Source organism: Schistocerca cancellata, chromosome 2 (genome assembly GCF_023864275.1).
Source record: "Schistocerca cancellata isolate TAMUIC-IGC-003103 chromosome 2, iqSchCanc2.1, whole genome shotgun sequence".
In the NCBI taxonomy this organism is placed as follows: Eukaryota; Metazoa; Arthropoda; class Insecta; order Orthoptera; family Acrididae; genus Schistocerca; species Schistocerca cancellata.
The window spans coordinates 640822055-640840532 of record NC_064627.1 but is presented as its reverse complement, the minus strand read 5'-3'; positions in this window follow the sequence as shown (position 1 = coordinate 640840532).

Below are 18478 nucleotides of genomic sequence, written 5' to 3'. Positions count from 1 at the left end.
AACCGCGTGTTGTGGACAAATAGCAGTTGCGATCGCCGTATGTGACTGTGTGGTGTGGATTTAGAAGCACTTTTGTTCTCGCTCCGTTCTTCTCTGTAGAGAACACATCCAGAGGGCCTGTCAGGCGTACCGTTCGTCTGCACGTTACCGAGACCTCCTTGTACAGCAAGCTATTTCTTATCTGGAAGAGCGCAGCTGTGTGGGAAGCAGTAGTTTTATAAAAGATGGGAAAACACATCATGTCACTCGTCCACTGGAAGATCCGCCTAATGCAGCCTTCCAAAAATCTCCAGACGTTTTCTAGATGCAGGGCCTGCAAGATCGCCGTATCTGCATTCATGTGATCTTTGCTCTGGGGTGTCTCAAAGAGCGCGTTTACCAGTGGTACGTTCGACCTCTACCGGGTCTGAAGACCAGTAGACAGACAGAAACACGTTGTTCGGACTCCTCCAGAACTGCAGCGAGCAATTATTGATCACGTTGTTTAATGGATGTAGCATCTCGTCAGCGTCTCTGGTGCTCACATTAAACCAGTTGTGTAAGTGGCAGTAAGAAATAAAACCAGGGTAACTTCGGGACATTAAGACCCGGACCAGTGGCATATTATTCAAATGCGCCACTGAAGAATAGCTCGCGCGACGCGGAGGGAAGCACTTTAGTAAACAAAGATGCTGCAGAAGTGTTGTTGTCATTTTCGTGTTCGTTCTAGAGAAAAATTGCATCCTCCATTCTGGTAAGCCGGAAAGCTTTATCGAGCAGTTACATAATTTCAGTATTAAAGCTTAGTTTGCACAATATTGATTCAGTTTATTTACTTCGAGCTTGGAAAATGTGAGTCATGAAAATGACTGAAAAAATGGCCACCGAGTTCGCTGCCTACAGACAGAAGTTGGGATGGTCCATCTCTCCCAGACGACCACAAGAGATGGTCCAGTGCTATTCTGGAGAGATGGAGCACTTGTTTTAATGTGAGAGAGACCTATTTGTCAGAAGATACAACTGTGACAATAAATGAAGGAGCAGAATCTTGTAAACAGGCCAACCAACCACATCAAGGTTCATTTAAGGACTACAGATCCCAAGTACACCAAAAGAGCGGAGCTGTCTGCACAAGTACGAGTAAAATTCCTCAAAACTGAGCACTTCCAATCCACCACAGCCAAAATTTTTGGATGATATAGCATCTGTCCCTTCTATCGATAAAACTACTAATTTTATGAGGAAAGCAGCATCTGTATCGGAAGGGCTAAATTCTGCTGAACATATTGAACCTCTAAAGGTAAGGAGGGATAAGGAAAGAAAAGAAACAGAAAATAGGCACAACAATATCACGAAAAAGAAATACCAGTGAATAGAAAAGCAGATTGAAGAAGCTCAATAACAAAAATACCCCAAATACTTCATCGCGTTCATCAGGTTCATTGTAAAAGATTACGAAAATAGTATTGATGAATGAGATGAGAATACGTTGGCTGTTGTGAAATCAATTGCGAAAATGGATTCAGCGTGTTTCCTGTTCAGGATGGTCAGTATTTCCTAATACGTGTAATTGAATTGCTATGGTGAGAACCAACAACTCTTTAGGAAAGCCAATGTTCAATCAAGACATGTAATAAACTGATAAAATTGTTTTGGACTAAAATATTTGATAGTACAATTCTGTAATCATTTACAACTTATTGCAAACAAAAGTATGAAATTTTAACTGACTCTTTTCCTCATGTATAACGATTTTCATACGGTCATCTCTCCCAGTATACTGGTCCCATCACCTTTGGCTGAGATGGATCATTCATGTATATTTTACTTTCAAAATATCTCTTGTATTTTGAGTGGCAGTGTCTCAATAGTATACTGTAATTATGTTTAGATGACACACTATATAAAACCTACTGCTGGAAGTTACAAAAAGCTGAAAAACACACGAATTTTATAGTGAAGACAAAATTGGTCCAACTTTCCCAGACCTGCCCTATGGAAAATCTTCTGGGTGTCTTTCTTGCATTCTCTGCGCCGTATTTGCGAATTTTGCTCAAAACTGGAACTAATGTTTTCCGGCGTCATTTGGTTGCACATTAACTCATTAGAGTACATACAAAGTTTCGCTGCTGTACATTAATTACAGCCCATGATGGACCCGATGCAAGCAGCCTTTTCACTACAAACGTCATACCAATTCTTTTGCTACTGTCGGCTGCCAATGGCTTCATTAAGTGTTACGGCTTATAATGGACCTACACTTTGAGATAATTGAAATAACTGATGACACTTGCAACTTCTCTGTCGCTGACATTAGGGTTATCGTGAACTGCACGAAGAATTGCCTCGTCCATTGCAGGTGTCCTCGTCGTTCTAGGTCTTCCCCAGTCACGAGTCATAGGCTGGAATGTTCCGTGCTCCCTAAGACGCCTATAAATTGCTTCGAACGTCTTCCTGTCGGAACACCTTTGTTCTGGAAATCTGTCTCGATACAAACGTACTGCGCCACGGCTATTCCCCCGTGCTAATCCATACATCAAATGGGCATCTGCCAACTCCGCATTTGTGAACATTGCCCTGACTGCAAAACCACGTTCGTGATGACCACTAACCTGTTGATGCTACGTACTGATGTGCTTGATGCTAGTACTGTAGAGCAATGAGGCGCATGTCAACACAAGCACCGAAGTCAACATTACCTTCCTTCAATTGGGCCAACTGGCGGTGAATCGAGGAAGTACAGTACGTACTGACGAAACTAAAATGAGCTCTAACACGGAAGTTAAGCGTTTTGGGACACATGTCCACATAATATCTTTTCTTTATTTGTGTGTGAGGAATGTTTCCTGAAAGTTTGGCCGTACCTTTTTGTAACACCCTGTATAGATGTGAGTGGAATTCAGACACTTTTGTTCAATGTTTCGTATATTTGCTGCCAGAAGAACAGACGAAACAGATTTCAATCCATGTTATTCCAACATTATCCTGACTATAAAAGGCGATTGCAAAAAAATGGTTCAAATGGCTCTGAGCAATATGGGACTTAACATCTGAGGTCATCAGTCCCCTAGAACTTAGAACTACTTAAACCTAACCAACCTAAGGACTTCACACACATCCATGCCCGAGGCAGAATTTGATCCTGCTACCGTAGCGGTCGCGGGGTTCGAGACTGAAGCGCCTAGAACCGCTCGGCCACATCGGCCGGCAAAGGCGGTTGCCAAAACGTTTAGAAGCAGGTTAGAACAGCAGGGTGGCATTACATTCTGCGGAAGGAGACAGATTTAGTTTCATAACGGAAAGAGTGTTCTTGCTGACACTGACAACGGCCATTTGCGAATAAGTGTACCTTACCCTAGGTAATGTCTTTTGCATCTCGGCCTAATGGTGTTGTAAATTGTGTAGTTTTGGAAAGGAAACTTCCTTCAGCCAGACTTCCTCACTGACTTACCAGCTGTGTAAGTCCTTTACAGTCGGAATGTGACAGAATAGATCACCCCAGGAGTGTATATTAATGAGATATTACTGGTCACTGATGAGACACTGACTAAATAGTCACAAAATGAAAGTATATCTAAAAAAAAGGAGAATTTTCGCTGATGAGATCTTTCGGATAGTGCAAGTTATATGAAAATAAAACACAGTAATAACTGTAAGGTATTCGGCAAGTTTTCAAGTGTAACTAATAACAGAGTATTATATTTCAGTGGATGTGTGTTTTTCTTCCTCTTTTCTAATGTTTGTTCAAATTATGAGAGATTTTGTTATTCCGACAACCTTTACCGTTTCAGAAATATTCGAATAAGACACATACTTGTCCCCGCTGACTTGCAAGATGCTGCCAAATTCCTGAACACTGCTCAAAGACGTTAGTTAGTTGTACCTGTTCAGATAAACGAGGCCAAGGTGTGTTATATCAGAGGAAATCTCTACTACAACGTGGTTACTATACGTTGTAGAATAATCTCAGGTAATAACGATGTGACGTTCATTTGAAACATGGGCATTAGGAGAGTGTATCTGCAGGCACCAGTAAACAAAAAATCAGTTTTATAGTCAACATAAATTTATAATAGAAAATAATGTAAAGTCAGTGGGTTTTGTGGGCTACGTGGAAGTTATGTAACATTAATTTGACACTTCTTATTCTATCACTATCAAACAATACATTTTCCTGCTGGATACCTCGGGGTGGTTTCAATATTTCTTGTGTGATTTTTTACGGCGTAAAACCAGACTTGTATTACATAGCTGTACTTGTCACAGTAATAGTGCCGTACTCGGAAAAAAGTGATTTCCTCTTAGAAAATCTAGCATGGATTCTGAAATCACCGATCACGATAAATAGAAAAGAAGCAGATCCACATAATGCCAATGTATAGACACAACGAGAAGATTTCTACATTTTGTGTCTTTCGAAAATCTTTCGATTCAGTTATACCAACAGATAACAAGCAATGTACGTCGTTATGGATTTCCGGCTGTAATGTTGCAGCTGGAAGAACAAAGGACGATTGGGATTTGACTAGAGAGAAAACCCCTGAAATGCTCGAATCAGTCGATCCCAATAATGATCCAAGAGGAAACCACATTCATGTGGATTTATACTTCATGTATCCAGCTCTTTCCCCCAGTTCGTTACGGTAATCTACATCAAACACAATCCTCTCCAAAAACTGGGAGGAGTGTGAAAATGTTAACTGTAGCCGATCTTGGAAAAGAACAAAGACAAGAAATCGCCAGATTCTGTACACTAAATCTTTTATTCCCAGAAGCAAAGACACTTCAAAACTTACAATAAAGCGAATAATGAATTTCATCTACCGCAAAGCTCTTCTGCGTAAAAATTAACTTTCCACAACGATAGAAATGTTTGAGCAGAAACCGTAGGTTGTGCACAAGGGTAATATGTGGCCGAGTTCCCTGAAATAGGCAACATAATTCATTCCGTAGTTACCTTACTCAAGGGATTTGCGAGTAATTGCCTTTATGGACGACTTAATTATACTAGATGAAGGGAAAAAATGCTCATGAAATAGCTGTAACCCACACTAATGGTAGGATAATGTTGGATTCGTTATGACATCCAGGAAAAAAACGGTTTCTTGTACAATAAGTACCCTGCGGAATCATAGGATCATAAATTCACAACTGGTATATACAGTTCATTTCGATTAAATCACGTACAGGGATGACAGATATTGAACTAGCTGATAAATTAGCTAAGAGCTTGTCCTGATCACAGAAAATGGGAAGCTGCAGCAAAATATCTACAAATGTAATAAAGAAGAATTTAGAAATAAATGGGAGATTGAGGGGCAACAAACTAATAAAGAGAAAACAAAGCACTGTATTTGCCTCCCTATATGTCAACGATGAAAATTAACCTACCACTATCACCGATCTTAAATTCATGTTAACAGGCTTTGGAAAACTGAGAGCTCCAAAATAACTTAAAACATACTTTGCAGTTATACTAGAGGAGACCAAACCAGTGACCACCCACTAATGTCAGTTGTAATTTAACAAGAGAGGAAGACTATATAGGGAAACTGATAATTTTAAATGGAAGATGATGGTCCATCAGTAAATCAGATTTACAACTAGTTTACAAACTCACAACAGATTTTTACTGCTAGTGCCATTCAATAACTTTTTTGGATATCTGACGTTGTGCTGATATTAACTATAGCTTAGTATATAACTTGAAAGCTCTATCCTAGATATACCTACAACGCTACTAGGGTCCTGAGCATAGCTCATACAGTTTTGACCGAGGCCTACGTGAAAGACAGGCCGTGGCGCGTACGTCACAAACGTATGCCTGAACTTGCTCGCTCGCTCAGCTCAGCAGACAAAATTCATTTCTAGATCTGTTAACTCACAGCCGGGTGTGTACGTACTAGTGAGAATTGCTTCTGTACTGTAATCTGCTATTACGAAGTCTTACTGATAAACAGTGCTACAAGAAAATTTAATTTCAGATCATTACTCGATACAAATGGTACAATGACTTGTTTATAGCCTTTAGTCTCTTCTGATTAACGGTCCTCATTCCATATAAGAAGTGGTGCCTTATGCAACTGATAACCATTTTGGCATGATTTTAATTTTATTGTACCCCAGTACAGCAGTAACAAATTATAAGTAGGCCTATGGACTTCCGATCATTGTAAGACTTCACAATAGCGGATTCCAGTAGAAGGTAGAATTATCGTTTGTACGTACACACCTAGTTACGAGTTAACAGATCTAGAAACGTAGTTTGTCTGCTGAGTTCAGCGAGAGAGCATCTTTTGTTAGTTACAGAGATACAACTGTTAAAACATAACCTAAACAAGTATTCATATACAGTATTACGAAATAGCAAATAGAAAGAAATTTCCTCTGAAGGCAAGGTCGCTAATTATTATTTATTTAACGATGACCGGTTTCGAAAGAAGCTTTCTGTCATAATTTTATCTACAGACGTAACAAAAGATTACTGAAATTAAAATCAGACTTTTATAATGCTGTAAAAGAACAATTTTTCCATACATTGGGTAATGTACAGTAAATATATTAAATACCTTCGGAAATTTAAAATGCATAAATACCAATCAAATAACGGGGACACAATCCACTCATAACACAGTCCAAGCACATTGATTTTTCTGTAAGAAGAAGATTAAAAGGTAAAATGCATGGCGCCAAATGTTTTCGCTGAAGTCGAATGGCATAGCTGTAGAATATAAAGTCGTAATCCGACAACATCTAGGTAGGAACTGAACATACGTGCAGCTCAGCGCAGAGTGCACACTTACAGAAGTTGTCAATAGGTGGTGCTAGTATACCGCTACATTCTGTAATTTGCACAAAAAAATTTTAACATGTACAAACTCTAATTATTGGTGTTTCATTGTTCCTCTCCTTCAGTGTAACAGTGGTGGTACGCTAAGCTGTTAGAAACTTATTAATAGCATTGTTTTGGTTCAAAGTCGAATTGACACCGAATTTCCCATCGTTAATAGTCCACGTTGATGCCAGTAAATATCTGTAATACAATTTTCCTTCTTTGAATCAATGATTCGCGGTGTTTGTTGTGTTCATTGTGGGTGTATATGTTAAACGATGTATCTGTATACTAGCGCCACGTGTTGGCAGTTAGTTCCTACCTTGATGTTGTCACATTTTACACGTATGCCATTCCACGTCAGTGAATACACTTGGTGCCATGTGTATTTTATATTTTCATTTTCTTATGACTGACAAATTAAAGCATTTATTCTGTATTATCAGTCGATTACGAACCCGTTATTTAACCGGTATGTATGCACTTTCTGTTTCCGAAGGTATATTACATATTTATAATACGTTATCCAACGTAGGGAAAACTGTTCTTTCACGCCATTATAACATTATTCTTTTAATGTCATTCATCCTTCATTACGTTTGTAGATCAGATGATGACAGTGAAGTTGTATCGAAACCAGTCACAGTGACATAAATAATATTTATCGATCTTCACTTCAGAAGAAATTTCTTCCAATTAAATCGACAGAACGCTCCCATCACTTTGCATGTGTAAGCTACATAAAAGCAAATGATTAAGATGAAATTCAGTTTTTATTAATTCCATCTGCAACTTCAACAGACTTTCGAATTCTTTTGAAACCATCACGGGTAGCATTTATAAGCTCGCCTTGGCATTGTTTTATGAGGCAAATTTAGACATAATCTGAAAGACCAATTCATTTCATGTGTTTACTTTTTCATTATGTATTTTTGTCCACGGACAAAAATTTAAAGCCATAACATCTGCGGACCGTGTCGGGCAAGAAAGGTTGAAAGACTGACGTCTCTCTTCACTTTCAGTTTATCACAGAATATTTTATCTTTTTATATGAATCGCGATACTTTTTCACAGTAATCTATAAGATCTGTCTTTAATCAGTTTCACTGTTGATCTATATCTACGTACTAGCTATTTCACAACCTCTTTGCTTCGTCATTCTGTCAGTGTGAAGTCTTTGGCGAGTCGTTTTTCTCTCGCCCAATAGCAATAGCTCGCGAGTTACAAGCGATGAGGCTTCCTTATTAGGAATGAGTTGGTCATTACTATGGTAAAACTTCCATGCTGGTCTGGCGTTGTACCAGTTCTGAGTTGGAGCGTCTACATTGGAGGCCACATGGTGTTGAGAAGGAATCTGTCGTTGTCTGTTGGAGATTCATGCTGCTGAACAGAACTATTCCAAATAAAAGCATCCAGTAAGACAAATCCAATCTATATCCTATGACGAAGTTTAGTTTTGCGTTTCTGGTTTACTTGGGAATGTTTACTGGGATCAGTCCGCTTGTGTATGAAATAGCAGATTAGTTGCAAATTCAAAAGTGTTTGGAAGCTGTTTAATGCATTATTTACTACGTATTTCGCTTTGTGTGATTATAAATTCAAGCTGTTACATCTCCTGATGCGTAAAGATTAATTCTCTCAGTGATTTGTAATTACAAACTTTGTGGACAATAGTCAACGTTAGGGAAAACACAACAACCATAATATAATACCAAGTAATTCAGTTCCTGGACTTGATAACCGCCTGGAATTTTTTTAGAAAGTGGGTCCACGACGTTGTTCAGGTAAGTTGCATCCAGCATAAGTCACTCGCTGAGGATTTGATCGCGCGTTTCCACCAGATTGCGGGGAAGCTGATGTCGCCTTTTTACTCTGAGTTCCATGTCCAACAGATTATCTATGGGCTTTAGGTTAGGTGATTCTGCAGTCCAACAGAGATGTAACTGGGTCTGGGAGCTGTCAGTAAACCACTCACATATTCTTCCAGCTCCATGAACTCTGTTGTTATCTTCCTGAAGAAGGGGGTGTGAATAGCATACTAATCATGCAGGTGTTGACTGAAAGGCCACACCTCATCATTCAGAAGGTTTTAATAAACATACTGGTTCATGTTAGTGGTCATCTCAGTGAGCAGCCTAATTCATGATAAGAAAAGCGTCCCGAAAATATAACAGACCCACCTTTAGGTTGATCTTGAGGTTACACTTATTCTGGATGAACTGCTTCATTTGGCCTTCAGTGTGCTCGATGACATACGTCATTTTTATTTCTCAGACGCCATTAGGTTCGCCCGTCAGCCTGTCAAGTTAGATGATTTCTGGATCATTGAAGACGTGCAGATTTACGTGCCTATTGGGGGCAATTGTCTCTCGCCAGGTGACCGATTCTAAATGTTCGTTGCATGCAGTTCCCTTCGCAGTACTCTCTCGCTAACAGAACCTTCGTTCATAATCTTCAGCAATTTCTGTCGGTTTTGGAAGCGACTTTGATTCACAAGTCGTAAAACACATTTCCAGGTTCTCACAGTCAGGATCTTTCTCCGACCACAATTTTGATATCGTCTTTCATGGCCACTGTTTGTAAAAGCGTTGAACTGTCCGCCGCAAGACACCAATAAATCCAGCAACTTCATAACCCATATGGGCATAGCCCCCCCCCCCTCCCAAGAACAATGGACCTTGCCGTTGGTGGGGAGGCTTGCGTGCCTCAACGATACAGATAGCCGTACCGTAGGTGCAACCACAACAGAGGGGTATCTGTTGAGAGGCCAGACAAACGTGTGGTTCCTGAAGAGGGGCAGCACCCTTTTCCGTAGTTGCAGGGGCAACAGTCTGGATGATTGACTGATCTGGCCTTGTAACACTAACCAAAACAGCCTTGCTGTGCTGGTAATGCAAACGGCTGAAAGCAAGGGGAAAGTACGGCCGTAATTTTTCCCGAGGGCATACAGCTTTACTGTATGATTAAATGATGATGGCGTCCTCTTGGGTAGAGTATTCCGAAGGTAAAACAGTCCCCCATTCGGATCTCCGGGCGGGGACTACTCAGGAGGACGTCGTTATCAGGAGAAATAAAACTGGCGTTCTACGGATCGGAGCGTGGAATGTCAGATCACTTAATCAGACAGGTAGGTTAGAAAACTTAAAAAGGGAAATGGATAGGTTAAAGTTAGACATAGTGGGAATTAGTGAAGTTCGATGGCAGCAGGAACAAGACTTCTGGTCAGGTGAATACAGGGTTATAAATGCAGGAGTCGGTTTAATAATGAATAAAAAAATAGGAGTGCGGGTAAGCTACTACAAACAGCATAGTGAACGCATTATTGTTGCCAAGATAGACACGAAGCCCACGCCTACTACAGTTGTACAAGTTTATATGCCAACTAGCTCTGCAGATGACGAAGAAATTGAAGAACTATATGATGAAATAAAAGAAATTATTCAGATAGTGAAGGGAGACGAAAATTTAATAGTCATGGGTGACTGGAATTCGGTAGTAGGAAAAGGGAGAGAAGGAAACTTAGTAGGTATATTTGGATTGGGGCTAAGAAATGAAAGAGGAAGCCGCCTGATAGAATTTTGCACAGAGCACAACTTAATCATAGCTAACACTTGGTTCAAGATTCATAAAAGAGGGTTGTATACATGGAAGAAGCCTGTAGATACTAACACGTTTCAGATAGATTACATAATGGTAAGACAGAGATTTAGGAACCAGGTTTTAAATTGTAAGACATATCCAGGGGCAGATGTGGACTCTGATCACAATCTATTGGTTATGAACTGTAGATTAAAACTGAAGAAACTGCGAAAAGGTGGGAATTTAAGGAGATGGGACCTGGATAAACTGAAAGAACCAGAGGTTGTACAGAGTTTCAGGGAGAGCATAAGGGAACAATTGTCAGGAATGGGGGAAAGAAATACAGTAGAAGAAGAATGGGTAGCTTTGAGAGATGAAGTAGTGAAGGCAGCAGAGGACCTAGTAGGTAAAAAGACGAGGGCTAGTAGAAATCCTTGGGTAACAGAAGAAATACTGAATTTAATTGATGAAAGGAGAAAATATAAAATTGCAGTAAATGAAGCAGGCAAAAAGGAATACAAACGTCTCAAAGATGACATCGACAGGAAGTCCAAAATGGCTAAGCAGGGATGGCTAGAGGACAAATCTAAGGATGTAGAGGCACATATCACTACTGGAAAATCAAAGAGACCTTAGGATAAAAGAGATCCACTTACATTAATATCAAGAGCTCAGATGGGAATCCAGTTCTAAGTAAAGAAGGGGAAGCAGAAAGGTGGAAGGAGTATATAGAGGGTCTATACAAGGGAGATTTACTTGATGACAATACTATGAAAATGGAAGAGGATGTAGATGAAGAAGAAATGGGAGATACGATACTGCGTGAAGAGTTTGAAAGAGCACTGAAAGACCTAAGTCGAAACAAGGCCCCGGGAGTAGACAACATTCCATTGGAACAAGTGACGGCCTTGGGAGACCCAGTCCTCACAAAACTCTACCATCTGGTGAGCAAGATGTATGAGACAGGCGAAATACCCTCAGACGTCAAGAAGAATATAATAATTTCAATCCCAAAGAAAGCAGGTGTTGACAGATGCGAAAATTACCGACAATCAGTTTAATAAGTAACGGATGCAAAATACTAACGCGTATTCTCTACAGACAAATGGAAAAACTGGTAGAAGCTGACCTCAGGGTAGATCAGTTTGGATTCCGTAGAAATATTGGAACACGTGAGGCAATACTGACCCTACGACTTATCTTAGAAGCTAGATTAAGGAAAGGCAAACATACGTATCTAACATTTGTAGACTTAGAGACAGCTTTTGACAATGTTGACTGGATTACTCTCTTTCAAATTCTGAAGGTGGCAGTGGTAAAATACAGGGGGTGAAAGGCTATTTACAATTTGTATAGAAACCAAGATGGCAGTTATGAGAGTCGAGGGGCGCGACAGGGAAGCAGTGGTTGGGAAGCGAGTGAGACCGGGTTGTAGCCTATCCCCGATGTTATTCAATCTGTATATTGAGCAAGCAGTAAAGGAAACAAAAGAAAAATTCGGAGTAGGTATTAAAATCCATGGAGAAGAAATAAAAACTTTGAGGTTCGCCGATGACATTGTAATTCTGTCGGAGACAGCAAAGTACTTGGAAGAGCAGTTGAACGGAATGGACAGTGTCATGAAAGGAGGGTATAAGATGAACGTCACCAAAAGCAAAACGAGGATAATGGAATGTAGTCGAATTAAGTCGGGTGATGCTGAGGGAATTAGATTAGGATATGAGACACTTAATGTAGTAAAGGACTTTTGCTATTTGGGGAGCAAAATAACTGATGATGGTCGAAGTAGAGAGGATATCAAATGTAGACTGGCAATGGCAAGGATAGCGTTTCTGAAGAAGAGAAATTTGTTAACATCGAGTATTGATTTAAGTATCAGGAAGTCGTTTCTGAAAGTATTTTATGGAGTGTATAGAAGTGAAACATGGACGATAAATAGTTTGGACAAGAATAGAATAGAAGCTTTCGAAGTGTGGTGCTACAGAAGAATGCTGAAGATTAGATGGGTTGATCACATAACTATTGAGGAGATATTGAGTAGAATTGGGGAGAAGAGAAGTTTGTGGCACAACTTGACTAGAAGAATGGATCGGTTGGTAGGACATGTTCTGAGGCATCAAGGGATCACCAATTTAGCATGGAGGGCAGCGTGGAGGGTAAAAATCGTAGAGGGAGACCAATAGATGAATACACTAAACAGATTCAGAGGGATGTAGGTTGCAGTAGGTGCTGGGAGATGAAAAAGCTCGCACAGGATAGAGTAGCTTGGAGAGCTGTATCAAACCAGTCTGTGGACTGAAGACCACAACAAAAACAACAACAACAACATGGCCATAGTCACGACCATATACGATTGGCCCTTTTTGTCACACTGTCACGTCCTTACATTTACCCATGTTCACGTACAATACCGGCTTGCAACATAAATGTCTCACTGATCGCTGTTGCGCTATACTCATGTAGAAGCATTGTGCGCGCGGCTGAGCGCGTGACTCAGTCGCTGATCCATCTGTGTAGGCTTAACGATTCATCTGTGCGTGCACGCTGCGGTGACTTAATATTTTGTCCGGTGAGGTTATTACATGTGCTCGTGAATCGAAAACTCGGAATCGTAGACTGACAGCTTTTTGCACTAAGGCCTCACAATATTTTTCCCCAGAGGAACCGATCATTGTTTGTTTTCAATCAATATGGGTGTACCACGCAGGCTGGCAACCATCTTGTTGGTTTTCCTCACGTATAGTAACTTCTGAAGTGAGTGTTACTCTTGTGATTAAATCTCTTGGGCCATGGTTATGGTACAATGGCAATAACTAGAAATTCTTGCGTATGTTATTTACGTTAAACGAACTGAATACGTAAAGGCTAAGTGATGCTGGACGCTATTACGAAACTTGTGGTTGTGCTGCTTCACTCAACTGTTACAATAAAATACACGAGAGGAAATTGACGTTTTGTTAAATGATCACTCTGTTAACAATTTTCTGCATTTAATATTCATTCTCGAACTGAAACAACGGTAAGGGTCATTGCAGCAAAAGAGGACCTGAAGGAAGCAAGAATAACACAACTTGATAGAAAGATTTGTAGCCTGAAAACTCACAATTAGACATCTTCCATAGCAAATAAATAAATAAATAAATAAATTGCTTTGACGGTGGAAATGAGGGTCTATTCTGAAAGAATTAAAGTAATTTGTACACACAGAAATGCTAAAGCAAAACTTTAAAATACCGTTTGCTCTATATCCCTTCGTCCAGCAGGGCCCAAACATGAACAAGATGACAATTTTTTCTGCTTTAGTTTTATTGTCTTCACTGTTTAATTCATAACTATTTCCATTTGTTGCATTCCATTTTGTATTTAATGTAAAAAAAATGAAGAATGATTATTTAGATAAAAGAGTTGGCCTAATGGTCCTTCACTTGCTAGAATAAATGAAACAATAAGTATTTATAAAGATTCTTCGTGAATGGTATATACGATCTGTATGAGACACACTGTGCAGGAAATATTTATGTGGCATCTGTTTGGTATCGAAAATAGCTGTTCAGAGAAATACAGCATTTCAAAAACGTTCGTCCGCAAATTAAAGAAGTGTATGTATAAGCCAACTGATTTAAGAGCCCCCTCTCCTAGAACTGGAAGCGGCTACATGCAAAATTGACTCATAAGTATAGCATGAATTGAAATGTCCTCTCATACACAAAGTTGAGAATCATGAATTTATGTAGCAACACGATCTGCCGGCACCTTTAATCAGACATAAGTTAGAACAGGAGAGATTAATTTTGTGAAACATCTTGCATTGGGCGTAGTAATCAATTAATTGATTTGTGTGGACTTGATAAGTTTCAATAAACATCTCAGTTTATATGAATTATGTGTAAGCAACTACGCATACAACGTAGTTGTGAGAAAGAGGCATGGTGGGCCCAGTTTGTTAGCGTACCTCACAAATGCAAGAAGTAAAGCAGTCACACATTATATTAAATTAGCCAGCTCAGTAATGCATCACAATTGCTGAACATATATAGGAATTTTACATACGTTCCAATCTCCTTCTCTCTCTCTCCCCCCCCCCTCTCTCTCTCTGTCTCTCTCTCTCTCCCTCTCCATCTCCTCCTATCCGTCGCCTTGATCGCCTCCTCCTCTTCCCCTCTTTCTTCGCCCATCTCATCCTGGTGCTCCATTTCACAGTCCAACCCCTCCTCTCTCCCAGTCCATCTGGACCCTCTCTCCCTCTCTGATGTTCAACCTTCTTTATTGCTATTTCAAACAAATTTTGATTGTGAAACAGTCACTTGAAATGAATGGGCAAATAGGCTGGGATCATTATTACGAGCGCTGCAGGAGAGACTTGTAAGCCGCTGATGCTGAGAGGATAGTAGTCTCGGCGACAGAATTTCCCCAGTATTATGCTGTGAACAGATAGCACTGCATTGTTTCGGATGATACAGATATCAAGGTAGTATTCTAATCAGAAGTTGATAAGCCATGAGTAAAACTTCCCTTTTTCCTCTTAAAACCGAATACGATGAAGCAAACAAAACAGCACACTGGTGTATACACAATTTTTGTTGGAGAGTATATATATAGAGCAGAATATATGTGGTAGAAACTATATGTCTAATCGTTTAAATGCCCTGATATATAACTTATCACTGACTGTGAAAAAGAAAATGAAACCTCACAGTTCCACAGTTCATTATTTTCTTCCTCGCATTCGGTTTCAACGGAAAACCTGTACATTGTCGTTTAAAATAAATACAGCCTGTGTCCATCTGAATGTTAGTAGAGTGTAGTGTAATAAATTAAAGTGCAACCATCAAGAAGTATTCGAGATATTTACTAACAAAGTTTTCTCTTTATATATTAAATATGTATTTACGTATTCCATTTATATGAGAAGTATAGAGTCTACATGCGTCCAAATTTTTATTAGAGCGTCATATAAAAATTTCTCTTAAATCGATGGAGAACTTCTCGAGATTTTTTCTAATAACCTTTCTTCTTTCTGTGTTACACATTTTTTTGCCACATATGTTGAAAATATATATGTCCTAAATGTCCCTCTGAACGTTTATTAAAGAATCATGTAGAAATCTAAAACATGTCAATCAGAACTTGTTGAGCTTTCCGCTAATTTTGGTTCCCCTTTATTTAGTATATATACATTTATGTACTACATACAAGTTTATGTAGTACATATATTAAAGAAATATGTAGCTGCCCATCTTAAAGTATGTAAAGTATCATTTAGAAATTAGATCTAAGTCGGTCAAGAACTTTTCGAGATTTTTCGTAACAACCTTAAACGATAGTATTGATTCATATACTGTACACTCGTATTTCAAGAAAATGCGTTGTCTGTGTCTATCCAAACGTTTATTGGAGTATCGCGTAAAAATATGAAATATGTCGGTCAAGAATTTTCCGAGATTTTTGCTAAAAACCTTTCACTTTGTATAGTATATGCATGTATATTTGTGTACCACATATTTTCTAAAATACAGAGCCTATGTTCATGGGAAGTTTGTTAGAGTATCATGTGAAAATTTGAAGTAAATTGGTCACCATGTTCAACAACGAATTATTTTTACGTAGTAGTATAATATAGGTTTTTATGTACGGTACTATATGTGATAAAAAAGTGTTGTCCATGCCCTCCGATCGTTTATTATGGTATCATGCAACACTTGAAGCAAATCATTCAGGAACATTTCGAGTTTTTTGCTAACTACCTTCCCATTTATGTTCCATATAGCCTATTTATATACCATATGTTATAAAAAGTATGTACCTGACCCCCGAACGTTCATTAATGTATTGTGTAATAAAGCTAAGTAAATTTTATATATATATATATATATATATATATATATATATATATATATATAACACACGCATATATATATATATATGTGTGTGTGTGTGTGTGTGTGTGTGTGTGTGTGTGTGTGTGTGTGTGTGTTATGTCCGTCCCCGAACGTTTATTAATGTATTGTTAAAAGTGAAAATAAAATCAGTGACGAACCTTTCGAAATTTTTCAGTAACAACAATAAACCACAACTTGGCTTTATGTAGTGGTGAACTTCAGCTCCATCAATCGACAGGAACTGACTGAACTGCTGTTCTGAAAGAGGCATGCACAGGGAAACGCAAGCTATTGTCACCATATTTACTGAATAATATAATGTTAATCATACAACAATTGAAGAAAATTACTGTCATTGCTGAAGTGAAATGTACTTTACGGGGGATGGTTTAGTTCCGATTGCAAAATGTAGCTTGTAGATACGTGGAATTTGTTGATTATCTAACTTAAAAAATAATGGCAAGTAAATTCCAGTGACTTTAAGTTCTTTTTTGGGTCAGCAGTCTTCTGACTGGTTTGACGTGGCCCTCCACGAATTCATCTCTGAGTAGCACTTGCAGTCTGCGTCCTTCCTCTACTGTTTTTGCCCTCTACAGCTCCCTCTAGTACCATGGAAGTCATTCCCCGATGTGTTAACAGTTGCCCTATCTCCCTGTTCCTTCCCCTTGTCAGTGTTCTCAACATATTCCATTCTTCCCCTATTCTGCGCAAAACTTCCTCATTCCTTACCTTATCAGTCCAACTATTTTTCCACATTCATCTAAAGCACCAAATCTCAAATGCTTCTATTCTCTTCTGTTCCGGTTTTCCCGCAGTCAATGTTTCACTACCATACAATGCTGTGCTCCAAATGTACATTCTCAGAAATTTCTTCTGCAAAGTAAGGCCTCTGTTTGAAACCAGTAGACTTCTCTTGGCGAGGAATGCCCTTTTTGCCAGTGTTGGTCAGCTTTTGATGTCCTTCTTGCTCCGTCCGTCATTGGTTATCTTGCTGCCTAGGTAACACAATTCCTCTACGACGTCTCCTTCGTGATCATCAATCGTGGTGTTAAGTTTCACGCTGTTGTCATTTCTGCTACTTCTCATTACTTTTGTCATTCTTCGATCCACTCTCAATCCATATCCTGTACTCATTAGATTGTTCATTCCATTCAGCATATCGTGTAACTCCTCTTCACTTTCCCTCAGCATAGCAATGTCCTCAGCGAATCGTATCGTTGATGTCCTTTCACTTTGAATTTTAATTCCACTCCTGAACCTTTCATTTATTTCCATCATTGCTTCTTCGGTGTACTGATTGAACAGTAGTGGCGAAAGACTACATCCTTGTCTTACACCCTTTTTAATCGGAGCGCTTCGGTCTTGGTCGTCCACTCTTATTATACCCTCTTGGGTCTTGTACATACTGTATTTTATCCTTCTCTCCCTATAGTTTACCCCTACTTTTATCAGGATTTTGAACATCTTGCACCATTTTACATTGTCGAACGCTTTTGCTAGGTAGACAAATCCTATGAACGTGTCCTGATTTTTCTTTAGTCTTGCTTACAATATCGATCCGCAACGTTAGAATTGCCTCTCTGGCGCCTTTACTTTTTCTAAAGCCAAACTGATCATTATCTAGCACATTCTCAATTTCCTTTTACATTCTTCTGTCTATTATTCTTGTCAGAAACTTGGATGCATGAGCTGCCAAGCTTATTGTGCGATAATGCTCGCACTTGTCAGTTGTTACAATCTTCGGAATTGGATGGAAGGCTCCTTCCGAAAGTCAGATTGTATGTCGCCAGATTCATACATTCTCCACCCCAATGGGAATAGTTGTTTTTTTGTCACTTCCCCCAATGAGTTTAGAAGTTCTGTTGGAATGTTGTCTAACCCTTCTGACTTATTTGATCTTAAGTCCTTCAAAGCTATCTTAAAATCTAATAGTCGATCGCCTATATCCACTAAATCGACTCATGTTTCTTCTTCTATCACATCAGACAAATCTTCCCCTCATAGAGACCTTCAGTGCACTCTTTCCACCTATACTCTCTCTCCTGTGCATTTAACAGCGTAATTCCCGTTGCGCTCTTGATGTTACCTCCCTTGCTTTGACTTTTCTATACGCTGAGTCAGTCCTTCCGACAATCATCTCTTTTTCAAGTTCTTCACATTCTTCATGCAGCCATTTTGTTTTAGCTTCTCTGCACTTCCTATTTATTTC